Source organism: Sminthopsis crassicaudata, chromosome 1, assembly GCF_048593235.1.
Source record: "Sminthopsis crassicaudata isolate SCR6 chromosome 1, ASM4859323v1, whole genome shotgun sequence".
Taxonomy (NCBI): Eukaryota; Metazoa; Chordata; class Mammalia; order Dasyuromorphia; family Dasyuridae; genus Sminthopsis; species Sminthopsis crassicaudata.
The window spans coordinates 125566541-125583436 of record NC_133617.1 but is presented as its reverse complement, the minus strand read 5'-3'; the positions used below and the strand labels follow the sequence as shown (position 1 = coordinate 125583436).

Sequence of the window (16896 nt, the reverse complement as noted above, 5' to 3'; positions counted from 1 at the left end):
TTATGACACTAAGAAAAAAGGGGAGGATTTTTCTCTGCATGAAACACATTTTCCAGCTACAGTACTCTTTTCCATTCACAGAGCTTTCTGCCTCAATTGTAAAAACTATAAAGTTCAAATTTTAATCCTCTCTTCTGTAAATAGCTTGCCTAACCATCTTCTGTGCCATCTCTTCCTACTCTTCTAGAAGTCAGCTTTTTGCTTTCTCCTATATTCTGTTTTTATTTTTCATCTTTCATTTCATTTTCTGGCATTTAACATCTCAAATCAGTGCCTTCTTGTGTTTACTGATCTATTTATAAATTATGACATGAAATTCCCCAAATCTACCTTTCTATTACAAAAGATCCCATCAGTTTTTATAAAATTATTTAATATATCATAATTACTTATTGATTTATTACTTGTTATCAAATGTATAATACTTAATAGATATCACAATATTAAATAACATAGTGAAATAACTGCCTGTCCTCTCACCATTTTTCCTCACTCTGCCAATAAATCTAATGTTATTTTATGATGTATTAATAGAAACTTAATGTGCAGAGCAAAGGTATTTTGCTATACATACTTCCTCCTCTCCAGACCATATCTTCAGTTAGGTGTTAGTTTCTGAGGAACACATTTAAGGAAGGCCAATTAAGAGCATATCTAGAAGGAGATGATCAAAATAATGAATATATTGGAATCCATTCAACATGTGGATGAATTAGATAAGTTGAAGAATCTGGATAATAGAAGGATGAGGGAGGATAGCATTGCTACTTTCAAGTAATTGAAGGACTGTCATATAAAATAATTAGGAGAAATGGTAGAACTTATGTAATGGGCCAGATTCATCATATTCCTGCTCGCTGATCCATATCTGCTGGGAGGTGGAGAGAGATGCCAGAATAGAGTCACCAATCCAGATGGAATACTTACTTCAGGAGGAGCAATGATCTTAATTTTCATCATGCTAGAGACCAGGACTGTGATTTCTTTCTGCATTCTGTCAGCAATACCAGGGTACATGGTAATACCACCAGACAATTCTGTGTTGGCATATAGATCCTTTCAGATGTCAACATCACACTTCATGATAGAATTGTGGTCTCATGAATGCCACAGGCTTCCACCCAGGAAGAATGGCTAGAAGAGGGCCTCTGGACACCTGAACCTCTCATTGCCAATGGTGATTACCTGGCCATCAGGAAGGTCATAACTCTTCTTCAAAGAAGAGGATGAATTAGCAGTGGCCATCTCCTGATCGAAGTCCAGAGCAACATAGCACAGCTTCTCCTTGATGTCCACAAACCATTTCCCTTTCAGCTGTAGTAGTGAAGTTATACCCTCTTTCTATCAGTATCTTCATGAGGTGGTCTGTCAGGTCATGGCCAGCAAAATCTAGACAGATAATGGCATGTGGAAGGGCATAATCCTTGTAAATGGGCCCAGTATGCGTGATCATATCAGAGTCCATAACAATACCAGTGGTATTACCAGAGGCATACAGAGACATCACAGCCTGAATTACAACATACATGGCTGGGATGTGTTGAATGTCTCAAATATGATCTGTGTCATCTCCTCTCTGTTGGGTTTGGTGTTAAAGGGAACTTCTGAAACCAAAATAGGGTGCTCCTCAGGGGTTACACAAAGCTTATTGTAGATGTTAAGATGCCAGATTTTTCCATGTCATCCCAGTTGTAAAATATTCAATGGGATATTTCAGATGAGGATGCCTCTTTTGCTCTGGGCTTCACTACCAACATAACTGTCCTTTTGTCCTATTCCTACCATGATACCCTAATATCTTGGGCATCCAACAATGGAAGGAAACACAGCTCGAGGAGCATCATCCCCAGCAAAGCAGATTTGCACATACCAGAGCCATTGTCAATGACAAAAGCAGCTATTTCTTCCATTTTTGTTTAATCTGAGTTTGCAAACTTTCCTACTCACAGAATTTAGAGCTGGGGGGAAAGGGAGGGGGCAAATAACAGGGGAACATTCAAAGCAGCCTACAAGTGCTGCTAGCTAATGCCTTTTATACCCAGGTCATGATGCAGAACATGGGAAGACAAGGTCCCTTTTGGCAAGGAACATCCAGAGAACTTCATCAATGCTTTCAGTGTGGTAAAGTAGGGGATCTGAAAGCTTAGTGTTGGTACACAGACAGAGTGAGAAGACAGGGTGGAAAAACAAGACCCAAATCCTACGTCCAAAATGCAACAGAGGCTTCCCTTGGGCATCAGAATGTAGATTAACTCAGAGAAACAGAAAGTGAGGCCCAGCTTCAAGGCCCCAGTGGACATCAGAATGTAGATTGATCCAGGGAAATGAGAGCCAGGACCCCAGGCAAAAAACACTTGGGGCATGATGGCAGCCGAGGTTACACACAGAGACACTTTAGAAGTTCAGTACTCAGACATGACCAATCAGCCAAGAAGCAATCTAACGGGAGAAAGGGATTACATGATCAATCAACCAAAAAGCAACCTTACAAGAAAAAAAGGAATTGCAATTAGTGAGAATACAGGTTTTATAACCCTACAGGAGGAGGGCAGTGTCTGGTGGGAACAGTTCCAATACAATTGCCAGGTGATGAGGAGAGATCCCAAAAGTGGTGAATAGAAGGGATCAGATGGAGTAACTGCTTGGGGGAGAGGATTTGCTTGTATCTCTATAGATGGAGAAAGAATCAGATGGGTACTAATGAGCCATTTCCATCTTGTTCATTGGAGAGAAACAGAAAAAGAGAAAACCCTCAAAACAAAGGAGAAAACTCAAGAAACATTGGGTTATTCCATCTCTAACTACATGTGCCACTAAAAAAGCATGATTGTTAACCCAATGCGTATGGCAATTGACTCATGAACATCAAAAATTGTTGACAAAACTGTTGCAAAACTTCAAAAGCCACAGGAATCATTAGATTCTCTGAGACATGATAAGATTGTTGTAGGACTTAAAAACCACCAGGAATCATTGGATTCTCTAAGATATAATAAGACTGTTGCAGGACTTCAAAATCTGCAGGAATCATTGGATTCCCTAACACATAATAAGACTGTTGCAGGACTTCAAAAACTTGCAAGAATCATTGGATTCCCTGATGCATAAAGTAATCGACAATAGATTGGTTTTGGACTATCTCTTGGCTGCTGAAGGAGATGTGTGTGATTCTATATACTACACACCCAATATACTATTTCAAATATACATTTTTTAGTTTTTCATTTTCAAAAAATATACAATGATAATTTTCAACATTCATCCTTGCAAAACCTTGTGTTCCAAACATTTTCTCCTTCACTTTTTCCCCACTCCCTCCATTGGACAGTAAGTAATCCAATATATGTTAAATATGTGCAGTTCTTCTGTACATATTTTCACCATTATCATGCTGCACAAGAAAAATCAGAGCAAAAGGGGAAACATGAGAAAGAAAACAAAAAAGCAAGCAACTAACAACATAAAAGATGAATATACTTTGTTGTGATCCACATTCAGTCCCACCAGTCGTATCCCTCTGGATGCAGGTGGCTCTCTCCATCACAAGTCTATTGAAACTGGCCTGAATCATCTTATTGTTGAAAAGAGCCAGGTCTATCACAGTTAATCATCACATAAGCTTGCTGTTGCTGTGTACAATGTTCTCTTGGTTCTACTTACTTCACTTAGCATCAGTTTATGTAAATCCCTCCAGGCCTTTCTGAAATCATCCTGCTGGTCATTTCTTATAGAACAATAATATTCAAAAACATTCATTTACCATACTTATTCAGCAACTCTCTAACTAATGGGCATCAATTCTGTTTGCAGTTCATTGAAACTGCAAAAAGAGCAGCTACAAACACTTTTGCACATGTGGGTCCTTTTCCTTTTTTATGTTTGGGATACAAACCCAGTTAGAGGCACTGTTGAATAAAAGAGTATGAACAGTTTGATAGCTCCTTATGCATAGTTCTATATTGATCTCCAGAATAGTTGGATCAGTTCACAAATCCACCAGCAATATATTAGTGAATTCCTTTTCCTATATCCTCTCTGACATTAATCATTATCTTTTCCTGTCATCTTAGTTAATCTGAAGAGTGTATAGTAGTACATCAGAGTTTTAATTTGTATTTCTATAATCAATATTAGACAAGCTAATGCTATTTAAACATCATTTTAAGTATTATGTATGACCAATAATCTGTTATCATTTATATCATCTACAGAATAACTTACAAAATGCTTACTTTGTTAGTCAAGGACTGCCATAATATAACTCCAACCTACTTAACAGTCATAACCAACTTTTCACTTAACTGAACCATTTACTCCAAAATAAGTGGTCTATTTACAATTCCCTCAATTCTGTAGAAAATTTATCAGACTGATCCCCATCGTCCCCATCCTGGATTGTTTATACTTAGTTCTTTAAGGTTGAAGCAAAGAGAAATAATAATTTCACAGAATCTTATCTACCAGATTGTCTTTTTGGACTACATATTTTTATTATATCTTTATTAAGGCATTTTAATTTCCAAAAGAAAAGCATGGATTTATTTTTTTTCAAAATTAACCACTGCAAAACCTCATGTTCCAATTCCTGCCTTCTTCCCACCCTTCCCAGAGATACCAAGTAATCAAATGTATATATTAAATATTGAAATATATGTTAAATCCGATATATGCATACTAATTTATACAATTATCTTGCTGCTTATGAAAAATCAAATAAAAAAGAAAAAAATGACAAAGAAAATAAAACGCAAACAAAAAAAAGAGTGAAAATGCTATGTTGTGATATACAATCAATTTCCTCAGTCCTCTCTCTTCATCACAAGATCATTAGAACTAGTCTAACTCATCTCCTTGTTGAGAAGTAGCACATCCATCAGAATTGATCATTGTATAATTTTGTTGTACCATGTACAGTGATCTCCTGGTTTTGATTATTTCACTTAGCATCAGTTCATGTATGTCTCTCCAAATCTCTCTGAAATGATCCTACTGATCATTTCTTATAGAACAACACTATTACATAATATTCATATGTCATAATTTATCCAGCCACTATCCAATGTAAGGGCATCCACTCAGTTTCCATTTCTTGCCGCTATAAAAAGGGCTGCCACAAACATTTTTGCACATGTGGTGGACTATTTCTTTTATTTTTTTAATTTTATTTATGAATTTTTGACAGTATATATGCATGAGTAATTTGTTTTTTTTTTTATAACATTATCCCTTGTGTTCATTTTTCCACATTATCCCTTCCCTCCCTCTACTCCCTCCCCTTGTTGACAGCAATCCCATGCATTTTACATGTGTTACAATATAACCTAGATACAATATGTGTGTAAATACCATTTTTTTGTTGCACATTAAGTATTAGATTCCAAAGGTATAAGTAACCTGGGTAGATAAACAGTAATGCTAACAATTTACATTCACTTCCCAGTAACCCTTCTATGGGTGTAGTTATTTCTGTCCATCATTGATCAACTGGAAATGAGTTGGATCTTCTTTATTTTGAAGATATCCACTTCCATCAGAATACATCTTCATACAGCATTGAAGTGTACAGATATCTTCTGGTTCTATTCATTTCACTCAGAATCAGTTGATGTAAGTCTTTCCAAACCTCTCTGTATTTATCCTGATGGTCATTTCTTATAGAACAGTAATATTCCATAACCTTCATATACCATAATTTAACCAACCATTCTACAATTGATGGACATCAATTCATCTTCCAGTTTTTAGCCACTACAAAAAGAGCTGCCAGAAACATTTTTGCACATACAAGTTCCTTTCCTCTCCTCAGTATTTCTTTGGGATATAAGCCCAATAGCAGCAATGCTGGATCAAAGAGGATGGAAAGTTTGATAACCTTTTGGGCATAGTTCCAAATTGCTCTCCAGAATGGTTGGATTCTTCCACAACTCCACCAACAATGTATTAGTGTCCCAGTTTTCCCACATCCCCTCCAACATTCATCATTATTGATTCCTGTCATCTTAGCCAATCTGACAGGTGTGTAGTGGTATCTCAGAGTTGTCTTAATTTGCATTTCTCTGATCAGTAATGATTTGGAACACTCTTTCATATGAGTGGATATAGTTTCAATTTCATCATCTGAGAATTGTCTGTTCATATCCTTTGACCATTTATCAATTGGAGAATGGTTTGATTTCTTATAAATTAGGGTCAGTTCTCTATATATTTTGGAAATGAGACCATTATCAAAACCTTTAACTTTAAAAATATTTCCCAATTTGTTACTTCCCTTCTAAAGTTGTTTGCATTAGTATTGTTTGTACAGAAACTTTTTACTTTGATGTAATCAAAATCTTCTATTTTGTGATCAATAATGTTCTCTAGTTCTCCTCTGGTCATAAATTCCTTCCTCCTCCACAGGTCTGAGAGGTAAACTATTCCCTGTTCCTCTAATCTATTTATGACCTCATTCTTTAAGCCTAAATCATGGACCCATTTTGATCTTATCTTGGTATATGGTGTTAAATGTGGATCCATATCTAATTTCTGCCATACTAATTTCCAGTTTTCCCAACAGTTTTTTCCAAATAATAAATTTTTATCCCTAATGTTGGTATCTTTGGGTTTGTCAAAGACAAGATTGTTATAGATATACCCTTTTTTGTCCTTTGTATCTAATCTGTTCCACTGATCCACTGGTCTATTTCTTAGCCTATACCAAATGGTTTTGGTGACTGCCTATATAATATAGCTTAAGATAAGGTATACCTAGACCACCTTCCTCTGACTTTTTTTTCATTAGTTCCCTTGCAATTCTTGACCTTTTATTCTTCCATATGAATTTTGTTGTTATTTTTTCTAGGTCATTAAAATAGTTTCTTGGGAGTCTGACTGGTATAGCTCTAGATAAATAGATTACTTTGTGGAGTATTGTCATCTTTATTTTATTTGCTCGGCCTATCCAAGAGCACTGAATGTCTTTCCAATTATTTAAATCTGACTTTATTTTTGTGGCAAGTGTTTTGTAATTTTTCTCATATAACTCCTGACTATTCTTTGGTAGATGGATTCCCAAATATGTTATACTCTCCACATGTGTTTGGAATGGAATTTCTCTTTGTATCTCTTGCTGTTGCATTTTGTTGGTGATATATAAAAATGCTGAGGATTTATGTGGATTTATTTTGTATCCTGAAACTTTGCTAAAATTCTGAATGATTTCTAATAGCTTTTTAGCAGGGTCTTTGGGGTTCTTTAAGTATACCATTATGTCATCTGCAAAGAGTGATAGTTTGATTTCCTCATTTCCTACTCTAATTCCTTGAATCTCTTTTTCGGTTCTTAGTGCTGCGGCAAGAGTTTCTAGTACTATATTGAATAATAATGGTGATAGTGGGCAATCTTGTTTCACTCCTGATCTTACTGGGAAAGGTTCCAGTTTATCTCCATTGCATATTATGCTTACTGACGGTCGTAACTATATGCTCCTGATTATTCTAAGGAATAGTGCATTTATTCATTATTCTCAAGCGTTTTTAGTAGGAATGGATGTTGGATTTTATCAAATGCTTTTTCTGCATCTACTGAAATGATCATATGGTTTTTATTAATTTGATTATTAATATGGTCAATTATACTAATAGTTTTCCTAATATTAAACCAGCCCTGCATTCCTGGTATGAATCCTACTTGATCATAGTGTATTATCCTGTGTATGATTTTCTGAAGTCTTTTTGCTAATATCTTATTTAACATTTTACCATCAATATTCATTAAGGAAATTGGGCTATAATTTTCCTTCTCAGTTTTCAATCTACCTGGTTTATGTATCAGTACCATGTCTGTGTCATAAAAGGAGTTTGGTAGGACTCCTTCATCCCCTATTTTTTCAAATAGTTTGTATAACATTGGGGCTAATTGTTCTTTAAATGTTTGGTAGAATTCACATGTAAATCCATCTGGTCCTGGGGATTTTTTTCTGGGGAGTTGATTAATAGCTTGCTCTATTTCTTTTTCTGAAATGGGACTATTTAAGCAATTTGTCTCCTCCTCTGTTAATCTAGGAGGCCTATATTTTTGGAGGAAGTCATCAATTTCACTGAAGTTATCAAATTTATTGGCATAAAGTTGGGCAAAGTAACTCCTTATTATTTCTCTAATTTCTTCCTCATTGGTGGAAAGATCCCCCTTTTCATTTGTAAGACTAACAGTTTGATTTTCCTCTTTCCTTTTTCTGATCAGATTTACCAAAGGTTTATCTATTTTATTGGATTTTTCATAAAACCAACTCTTGGTTTTATTTATTAATTCAATAGTTTTTTTTTTTTTTTTTACTTTCAATATTATTGATTTCTCCTTTTAATTTTTATATTTCAAGTTTTTTATTTGGTCTTTTTCTAGCTTTTTAATTTGCAGGCCCAATTCGTTAATCTTCTCTTTATTTTGTTCAAATAAGCCTCTAAAGATATAAAATTTCCCCTTATTACTGCTTTAGCTGCATCCCACAAATTTTGGTATGATGTCTCATCATTGTCATTATCTTGGGTGAAATTATTAATTGTTTCTTAAATTTGCTGTTTCACCCAGTCAGTCTTTAAGATGAGATTATTCAGTTTCCAATTACTTTTTGGTCTATTTACCCCTAACTTCTTACTGAATGTAGCTTTTATTGCACTGTGATCTGAGAAGAAGGCATTTATTATTTCTTCCTTGCTACATTTAATTTTGAGATCTTTATGTCCTAATATATGGTCAATTTTTGTATAGGATCCATGAACTGCTGAGAAGAAAGTGTATTCCTTTCTATTGCCATTCAGTTTTCTCGAAAGGACTATCATACCTAATTTTTCTAATGTTCTATTTACTTTTTTAATTTCTTTCTTATTTATTTTGTGGTTTGATTTGTCTAAAACTGAGAGTGCAAGGTTGAGTTCTCCCACTATTATAGTTTTACTGTGTATTTCTTCTTGCAATTCTCTTAACTTTTCCTTTAGAAAGTTATGTTCTATACAACTTGGTGCATATTTGTTTAGTATTGATATGGCTTCATTATTTATGGTACCTTTTAGCAGGATATAGTTTCCTTTCTTATCTCTTTCTTTTAAATAAAATTATTTTTGTAATACAAATTCACTCTCTGGCTTTCTCAATGGTACCAAAAAGTTTCCTCAACTAGAATTATCGTCATCTTCTAGACTTCTCACATTGGAAGTGCATTTTAACTTTGTAAACTCTTCCTCTGACTGCTGGTTGTTTCCAAAACTTTCATCTTGTAAAACATATCTAGACCAGCAATGTCTTCATTGCTTTACAGGATTTACTCCTAACTTTCTGGATTTTCTCTAACATGTCATACCACCAAATGCCTTCTCTTTGACCTCTTATTGTTCTTTTATGTAACGAATTTCCTTCATTAGAAAAAACCCATTTGGGGCAGGGACCCACTTCATATTCCTATTTACATCTCCAGCTCTTAGCACAGTGCCTGGTGCTAGTCAAATATATTTATTGACTTGAATTCTTTTGGGAACCAATACTTCTTTCAATGTATTTGAAATGGATTAGCTTTTATAAGGTCCCTTCTCAGTACTTTTCATTGTTATCAATGTCAGTTTCCTCTACTCTTTTTTAAAATTGCTCTTTAAATCTTTTATTGCAATTTAAATTTTCATTTTTAAATTTGTATATACAAGTATATAGTAATAATATTTACAATTAGGATGATGTTTATATGTCTTCCTATCCCAACTATTATCTAATACAGTGATTTACCTATTAAAAATACTTAAAAGATTTCCATTGATAGAAACACCATATACATATATATATATATATATATATATATATATATATATATATATATATAATCCTGTATATTTAGATTATATCTCTCTAAAGGTAATTCAAATTCTATGAACCAAAGATTCTTTTATATCATTTTTCTCTTCCTAAAATAAATTGCCAAAATATAGGCATAATTTTATTATCAAAAATAATAAGGAATCAAGATAATGGACATGGCAATGTCAAATGAATGAAGTATTTCAGAATATATATGATATAAGGTACTTTAAGTTGTGAAATGTTTTTTTCAAGCCAGTGAAAAACCATTAAACAAAGTAGAGTAGCCAGTTAATTCATAATACCCCAGTAACCTAAAAGAGTTAATGAACCTGCAGAAACATTTAATTTATACCCAGAAAATCACTTAGAAAGAACTGGTCCATTTATTCATAGAGCATTTCAATCAAAATCCTTTTAAAACTTATATATTTTTTTTTTAATTTTTTTTATTATATATATATATATATATTCTATAATATTATCCCTTGTATTCATTTTTCCAAATTACCCCCCCTCCCCTATTCCCTCCCCCCGACGACAGGCAATACCATACATTTTACATGTGTTACAATATAGTCTAAGTACAATACATGTGTGTGAATATCATTTTCTTGTTGCACAATAAACATTAGAATCCGAAGGTACATGCAACCTGGGCAGACAGATATTAGTGCTAACAATTTGCATTCCCCTCCCAGTGTTTCTTCTCTGGGTGTATCTACCTCTGTCCATCATTGATCAACTGGAAGTGAGTTGGATCTTCTTTATGTTGAAGATTTCCACTTCCATCAGAATACATCCTCATACAGTATCGTTGTTGAAGTATACAGTGATCTTCTGGTTCTGCTCATTTCACTCAGCATCAGTTGATTTAAGTCTCTCCAACCCTCTCTGTATTCCTCCTGCTGGTCATTTCTTACTGAGCAATAATATTCCATAACTTTCATATACCACAATTTACCCAACCATTCTCCAACTGATGGACATCCATTCATCTTCCAGTTTCTAGCTACAACAAAAAGAGCTGCCACAAACATTTTGGCACATATATGTCTCTTTCCGCTCTTTAGTATTTCTTTGGGATATAATCCCAGTAGTAGCGCTGCTGGGTCAAAGGGTATGCACAGTTTGATAACTTTTTGGGCATAATTCCAGATTGCTCTCCAGAATGGCTGGATTCTTTCACAACTCCACCAGCAATGTATTAGTGTCCCAATTTCCCCACATCCCCTCCAACATTTGTCATTATTTGTTCCTGTCATCTTAGCCAATCTGACAGGTGTGTAGTGGTATCTCAGAGTGGTCTTAATTTGCATTTCTCTGATCAGTAGTGATTTGGAACACTCTTTCATGTGAGTGGATATAGTTTCAATTTCTTCCTCTGAGAATTGTCTGTTCATATCCTTTGACCATTTATCAATTGGAGAATGGTTCGGTTTCTTATAAATTATGGTCAGTTCTCTATATATTTTGGAAATGAGACCTTTGTCAGAACCTTTGTTTTTAAAAATATTTTCCCAATTTGTTACTTCCCTTCTAATCTTGTTTGCATTAGTATTATTTGTACAGAAACTTTTTAGTTTGATGTAATCAAAATCTTCTATTTTGTGATCAATAATGATCTCTAGTTCTCCTCTGGTCATAAATTCCTTCCTCCTCCACAAGTCTGAGAGGTAGATTATCCTCTGTTCCCCTAATCTATTTATTATCTCCCTCTTTATGCCTAAATCATGGACCCATTTTGATCTTATCTTGGTATATGGTGTTAAGTGTGGATCCATATCTAATTTCTGCCATACTAATTTCCAGTTTTCCCAACAGTTTTTTCTGAATAATGAATTTTTATCCCTAATGTTGGAATCTTTGGGTTTGTCAAAGATTAGATTGCTATAGATGTACCCTTTTTTGTCCTTTGTATCTAATCTGTTCCACTGATCTACCGGTCTATTTCTTAGCCAATACCAAATGGTTTTGGTGACTGCTGCTATATAATATAGCTTTAGATCAGGTACACTTAGACCACCTTCCTCTGAGTTTTTTTTCATTAGTTCCCTTGCAATTCTTGACCTTTTATTCTTCCATATGAATTTTGTTGTTATTTTTTCTAGGTCATTAAAATAGTTTCTTGGGAGTCTGATTGGTATAGCACTAAATAAATAGATTAGTTTGGGGAGTATTGTCATCTTTATTATATTCGCTCGGCCTATCCAAGAGCACTGAATGTCTTTCCAATTATTTAAATCTGATTTTATTTTTGTGGCAAGTGTTTTGTAATTTTTCTCATATAATTCCTGACTTTTCTTTGGTAGATGGATTCCCAAATATTTTATACTATCAACATTTGTTTGGAATGGAATTTCTCTTTGTATCTCTTGCTGTTGCATTTTGTTAGTGATATATAAAAATGCCGAGGATTTATGTGGATTTATTTTGTATCCTGCCACTTTGCTGAAATTTTGAATTATTTCTAGTAGCTTTTTAGCAGAGTCTTTGGGGTTCTCTAAGTATACCATCATGTCATCTGCAAAAAGTGATAGTTTAATTTCCTCATTTCCTACTCTAATTCCTTGAATCTCTTTCTCGGCTCTTATTGCCGAGGCTAGCGTTTCTAGTACTATATTGAATAGTAATGGTGATAGTGGGCAACCTTGTTTCACTCCTGATCTTACTGGGAAAGGTTGCAGTTTATTTCTATTGCATATTATGCTTACTGACGGTCTTAAATATATACTCCTGATTATTCTAAGGAATAATCCATTTATTCCTATACTCTCAAGAGTTTTTAGTAGGAATGGATGTTGGATTTTGTCAAATGCTTTTTCTGCATCTATTGAGATGATCATATGGTTCTTATTAATTTGATTATTAATATGGTCAATTATATTAATAGTTTTCCTAATATTAAACCAGCCCTGCATTCCTGGAATAAATCCTACTTGATCATAGTGTATTATCTTGGAGATGATTTTCTTCTTTCTCAGTTTTCGATCTACCAGGTTTAGGTATCAGTACCATGTCTGTGTCATAAAAGGAATTTGGTAGGACTCCTTCATCCCCTATTTTTTCAAATAATTTATATAACATTGGGGCTAATTGTTCTTTAAATGTTTGGTAGAATTCACATGTGAATCCATCTGGCCCTGGGGATTTTTTCCTGGGGAGTTGATTAATAGCTTGTTCTATTTCTTTTTCTGAAATGGGACTATTTAAGCAATTTATCTCCTCCTCTGTTAATTTAGGGAGCCTATATTTTTGGAGGAAGTCATCCATTTCACTTAAGTTATCAAATTTATTGGCATAAAGTTGGGCAAAGTAACTCCTTATTATTTCTCTAATTTCCTCTTCATTGGTGGAAAGATCCCCCTTTTCATTTGTAAGACTATCAATTTGATTTTCCTCTTTCTTTTTTTTGATCAAATTTACCAAAGGTTTATCTATTTTATTGGCTTTTTCATAAAACCAACTCTTGGTTTTATTTATTAATTCAATAGTTTTTTTACTTTCAATTTTATTGATTTCTCCTTTTAATTTTTGTATTTCGAGTTTAATTTTTGGTTGGGGGTTTATAATTTGGTCTTTTTCTAGCCTTTTAAGTTGTAAGCCCAATTCGTTAATCTTCTCTTTCTCAATTTTCTTCAAATAAGCTTCTAAAGATATAAAATTTCCCCTTATTACCGCTTTAGCTGCATCCCAAAGATTTTGATATGATGTCTCATCATTATCATTATCTTGGGTGAAATTGTTAATTGTTTCTATAATTTGCTCTTTCACCCAGTCATTCTTTAAGATGAGATTATTCAGTTTCCAATTACTTTTTGGTCTATTTACCCCTAACTTTTTACTGAATGTAGCTTTTATTGCATTGTGATCTGAGAAGAAGGCATTTATTATTTCTGCCTTCCTACATTTAATTTTGAGATCTTTATGTCCTAGTATATGGTCAATTTTTGTATAGGTTCCATGAACTGCTGAGAAGAAAGTATATTCCTTCCTATTGCCATTCAGTTTTCTCCAAAGGTCTATCATACCTAGTTTTTCTAATGTTCTATTTACTTTTTTAATTTCTTTCTTGTTTGTTTTGTGGTTTGATTTGTCTAAATCTGAGAGTGCAAGGTTGAGATCTCCCACTATTATAGTTTTACTGTCTATTTCTTCTTGCAGTTCTCTTAACTTTTCCTTTAGAAAGTTAGATGCTATACCACTTGGTGCATATATGTTTAGTATTGATATGGCTTCATTATTTATGCTACCTTTCAGCAGGATATAGTTTCCTTCCTTATCTTTTTTAACGAGATCTACTTCTGCTTTTGCTTGATCTGAGATAAGGATAGCTACCCCTGCTTTTTTGGCTTTACCTGAAGCATAATAGGCTCTGTTCCAACCTTTTACCTTTACTCTGTATGTATCTCCCTGCTTTAAGTGTGTTTCCTGTAGGCAACATATTGTAGGGTTCTGCTTTTTGATCCAATCTACTATCCGTCTCCGTTTGATGGGATCGTTCATCCCATTTACATTTACAGTTAAAATTACTAATTCTGTATTTCCTGCCATCGTATTATCCCCAGATTATGCTTTTTTCCCTTGACCCCCCTGATCCCCCTCCCCGATATTTAATTTACAGACCCCCCTTGTGACGTGCAACCCTCCCTCTTTTTTTTTTTTTTTTTTTTTTTTAGGATCCCTCCCCCCTCCCTCCAAGTCCCTTCACTTATTCCCCTTTTCCTTTTCCCTTTTCCTCTCCCCCCTTTTAATGAGGTGAGAGAAAATTCTCTGAAAAACAAATATGTTAATTATTTACTCTTTGAGCCTCTTCTGATGAGAGTAAGATTCACACAATGATTCTCCCCCTCACTAAGTTCCCTCAGATATGGTGTATTTTCTATGTCTCTTCCTGGGATGTAGTTTCCCTCTTTTTATCACTCCTTCCCCTTTTTCTGAACCGACCTCCTTCCCTTTACTACACCCCCCTTTTTTTCTTTTATATCAGTAAAACCAAATTATCCTTGAGTATTTTTTATATACCCACAACAGAGTTACAGTTCTCAAGGGTTCTGTGTACCTTTTTCTGTTTCTCTTCAATCTTGTGGATGTAGATCAAATTTTTTGTTTAAGTCTGGTTTTTTTCTTAGAAGCATATAGAATTCCTCTGTTTCATTGAATGACCATCTTCTTCCGTGGAAAAAGATGCTAAACTTAGCTGGGTAGTTCATTCTTGGTTGCAGTCCTTGATCTTTTGCCTTACGGAATATCAGGTTCCAGGCCCTTCTATCTTTTAATGTGGAGGCAGCCAGATCTTGGGTGACCCTTATTGTGGCACCTTGGTATTTAAATTGTTTTTTTCTAGCTGCTTGCAGGATTTTCTCCTTTGTGTGGTAATTCTGCAGCTTAGCCACAATATTTCGTGGTGTTCTTTTTTTAGGGTCTATTTCAGAAGGAGTTCGATGAATTCTTTCCACATCTACTTTCCCTTCTGTTTCTATTATCTCTGGACAGTTCTCTTTGATAATTTCCTGTAAAATAGAATCTAGGCTCTTTTTTTGGTCATAGTTTTCTGGAAGTCCAATAATCCGCAGATTATCTCTCCTAGATCTATTTTCCAGGTCTATAGATTTTCCCAGTAAGTATTTGACGTTGTTCTCCAGCTTCTCATTTTTTTTGTTTTGTTTGACTGATTCTTGGGTTCTCTGTGAATCATTCATTTCTATTTGTTCCATCCTGACTTTTAAGGAGTTATTTTCTTCTTTCACAGTTTTTAGTTCTTTTTGTAAATGCCCAATTTCGTTTTTAAATGAATTATTTTGCTCTATTGAATTTTTTTCCATTTCCCTAATTTTTTTTTTTTGAGAATTATTTTCTTTTTCCAATTCAGAAATTCTATTTTCTTGAGACTTTTTTATCTTTTCCAATTCAGAAATCCTAATTTCCTGTGTTTTTTTAACCTTTTCTAATTCACTAATTTTGTTTCCCTGCATCTCCTGTGAATTCTTTATTTTTTCCAACTCCAATTTCAGGACGTTGTTACTCTCTATCATAACTTCCCTTTCCTTGCCCCATTTTTCTTCGATCTCCCTCAATTTCTTAAGAGCTTCTTCTAGGAGAGAGTTATGTGATGGGGGGCAGGAATCGTTCCCCTTTAGGTTGTTATCTTCTGAATCTTTGCTGTTAACTTCCTCGGGGTTGGGTACCCGCTCTTTCTCTGTATAGAAGGAATCTATAGTTTTTCTAGCTTTTTTGCTCATACTTAAAAAATGTTTTGGGGTCTGTCCCTGGGGTAGGAAATTATTTACTTCTTTACCAGCTTCCTCCCAGACCGGATGGATGCAGCGGCCCCTGCGCCCGCACTAAGAGAGAGCTCTGGGAGAGAGTTCCCCACCCCCTCCCTGGAAGTGCCTCAGAGGTGATTAGCACTGCTGTGCTTTGAGGGCGTAGAATAGTGAAGACAGCAAGAAGCTCAGCCTATGTGTCCTGGTGGGGAGTGGATGTCTGCAGCAGGTGACGTGAGAAGCCCCTGTGCTCAAACTGGAAGTGTCTGCCAGAAACCGAGGTCCCTACTTCAAAGGTTCCGCTTCTCTGGGACTTCCTGGAGCTGAGTTCCACTCCCTCCAGCTAAGCTAGGCCGTGTGTGTTGCCTTGGGCCGTATCCACCCACTTCTCAATCTCTTAACTATTCTCAGGAGGTAGCTGAGGCCACACCCCCTGGTGCCAAGAGATCTGCTGAGTCAGCCCCAGGATCTGGGGAAAATCTAATTTGAGTTTTAAAATATTTTGGCTTTCTCTTCTGAACTGCTAAATAATTAGCAGAGAAGAGCTAACAGCCTGTGCCAGATTCCTTTACCTCAGTGGCTTCTCTGATCCCAGAGCCCCTCCCAGAGCAATGGGCGCAGTGTGCCCCTACCCCACCGTCTGTGCTGGTCTTTCTTATTCCTCCCCTGAGAACTGACCTTTCCTGTTGAAACTCCAGATTCTCTTCAGCTGGTAAGTCGTGCTTCCAGTCCTTGTGGTATCTATCAGTCCTGAGCTAATTTTGAGACTTAATTTATCTAATTGGTTGTGAGGGAGTGAGGACGTTCACTG

General features: G+C 35.2%; 1 pseudogene; it reads right to left on the bottom strand.

Annotated features, from left to right (window-relative positions):
* Positions 1 to 802: 802 nt before the first annotated feature.
* On the bottom strand, positions 803 to 1910 carry LOC141549327 (actin, cytoplasmic 3-like; annotated as a pseudogene).
* Positions 1911 to 16896: the final 14986 nt, after the last annotated feature.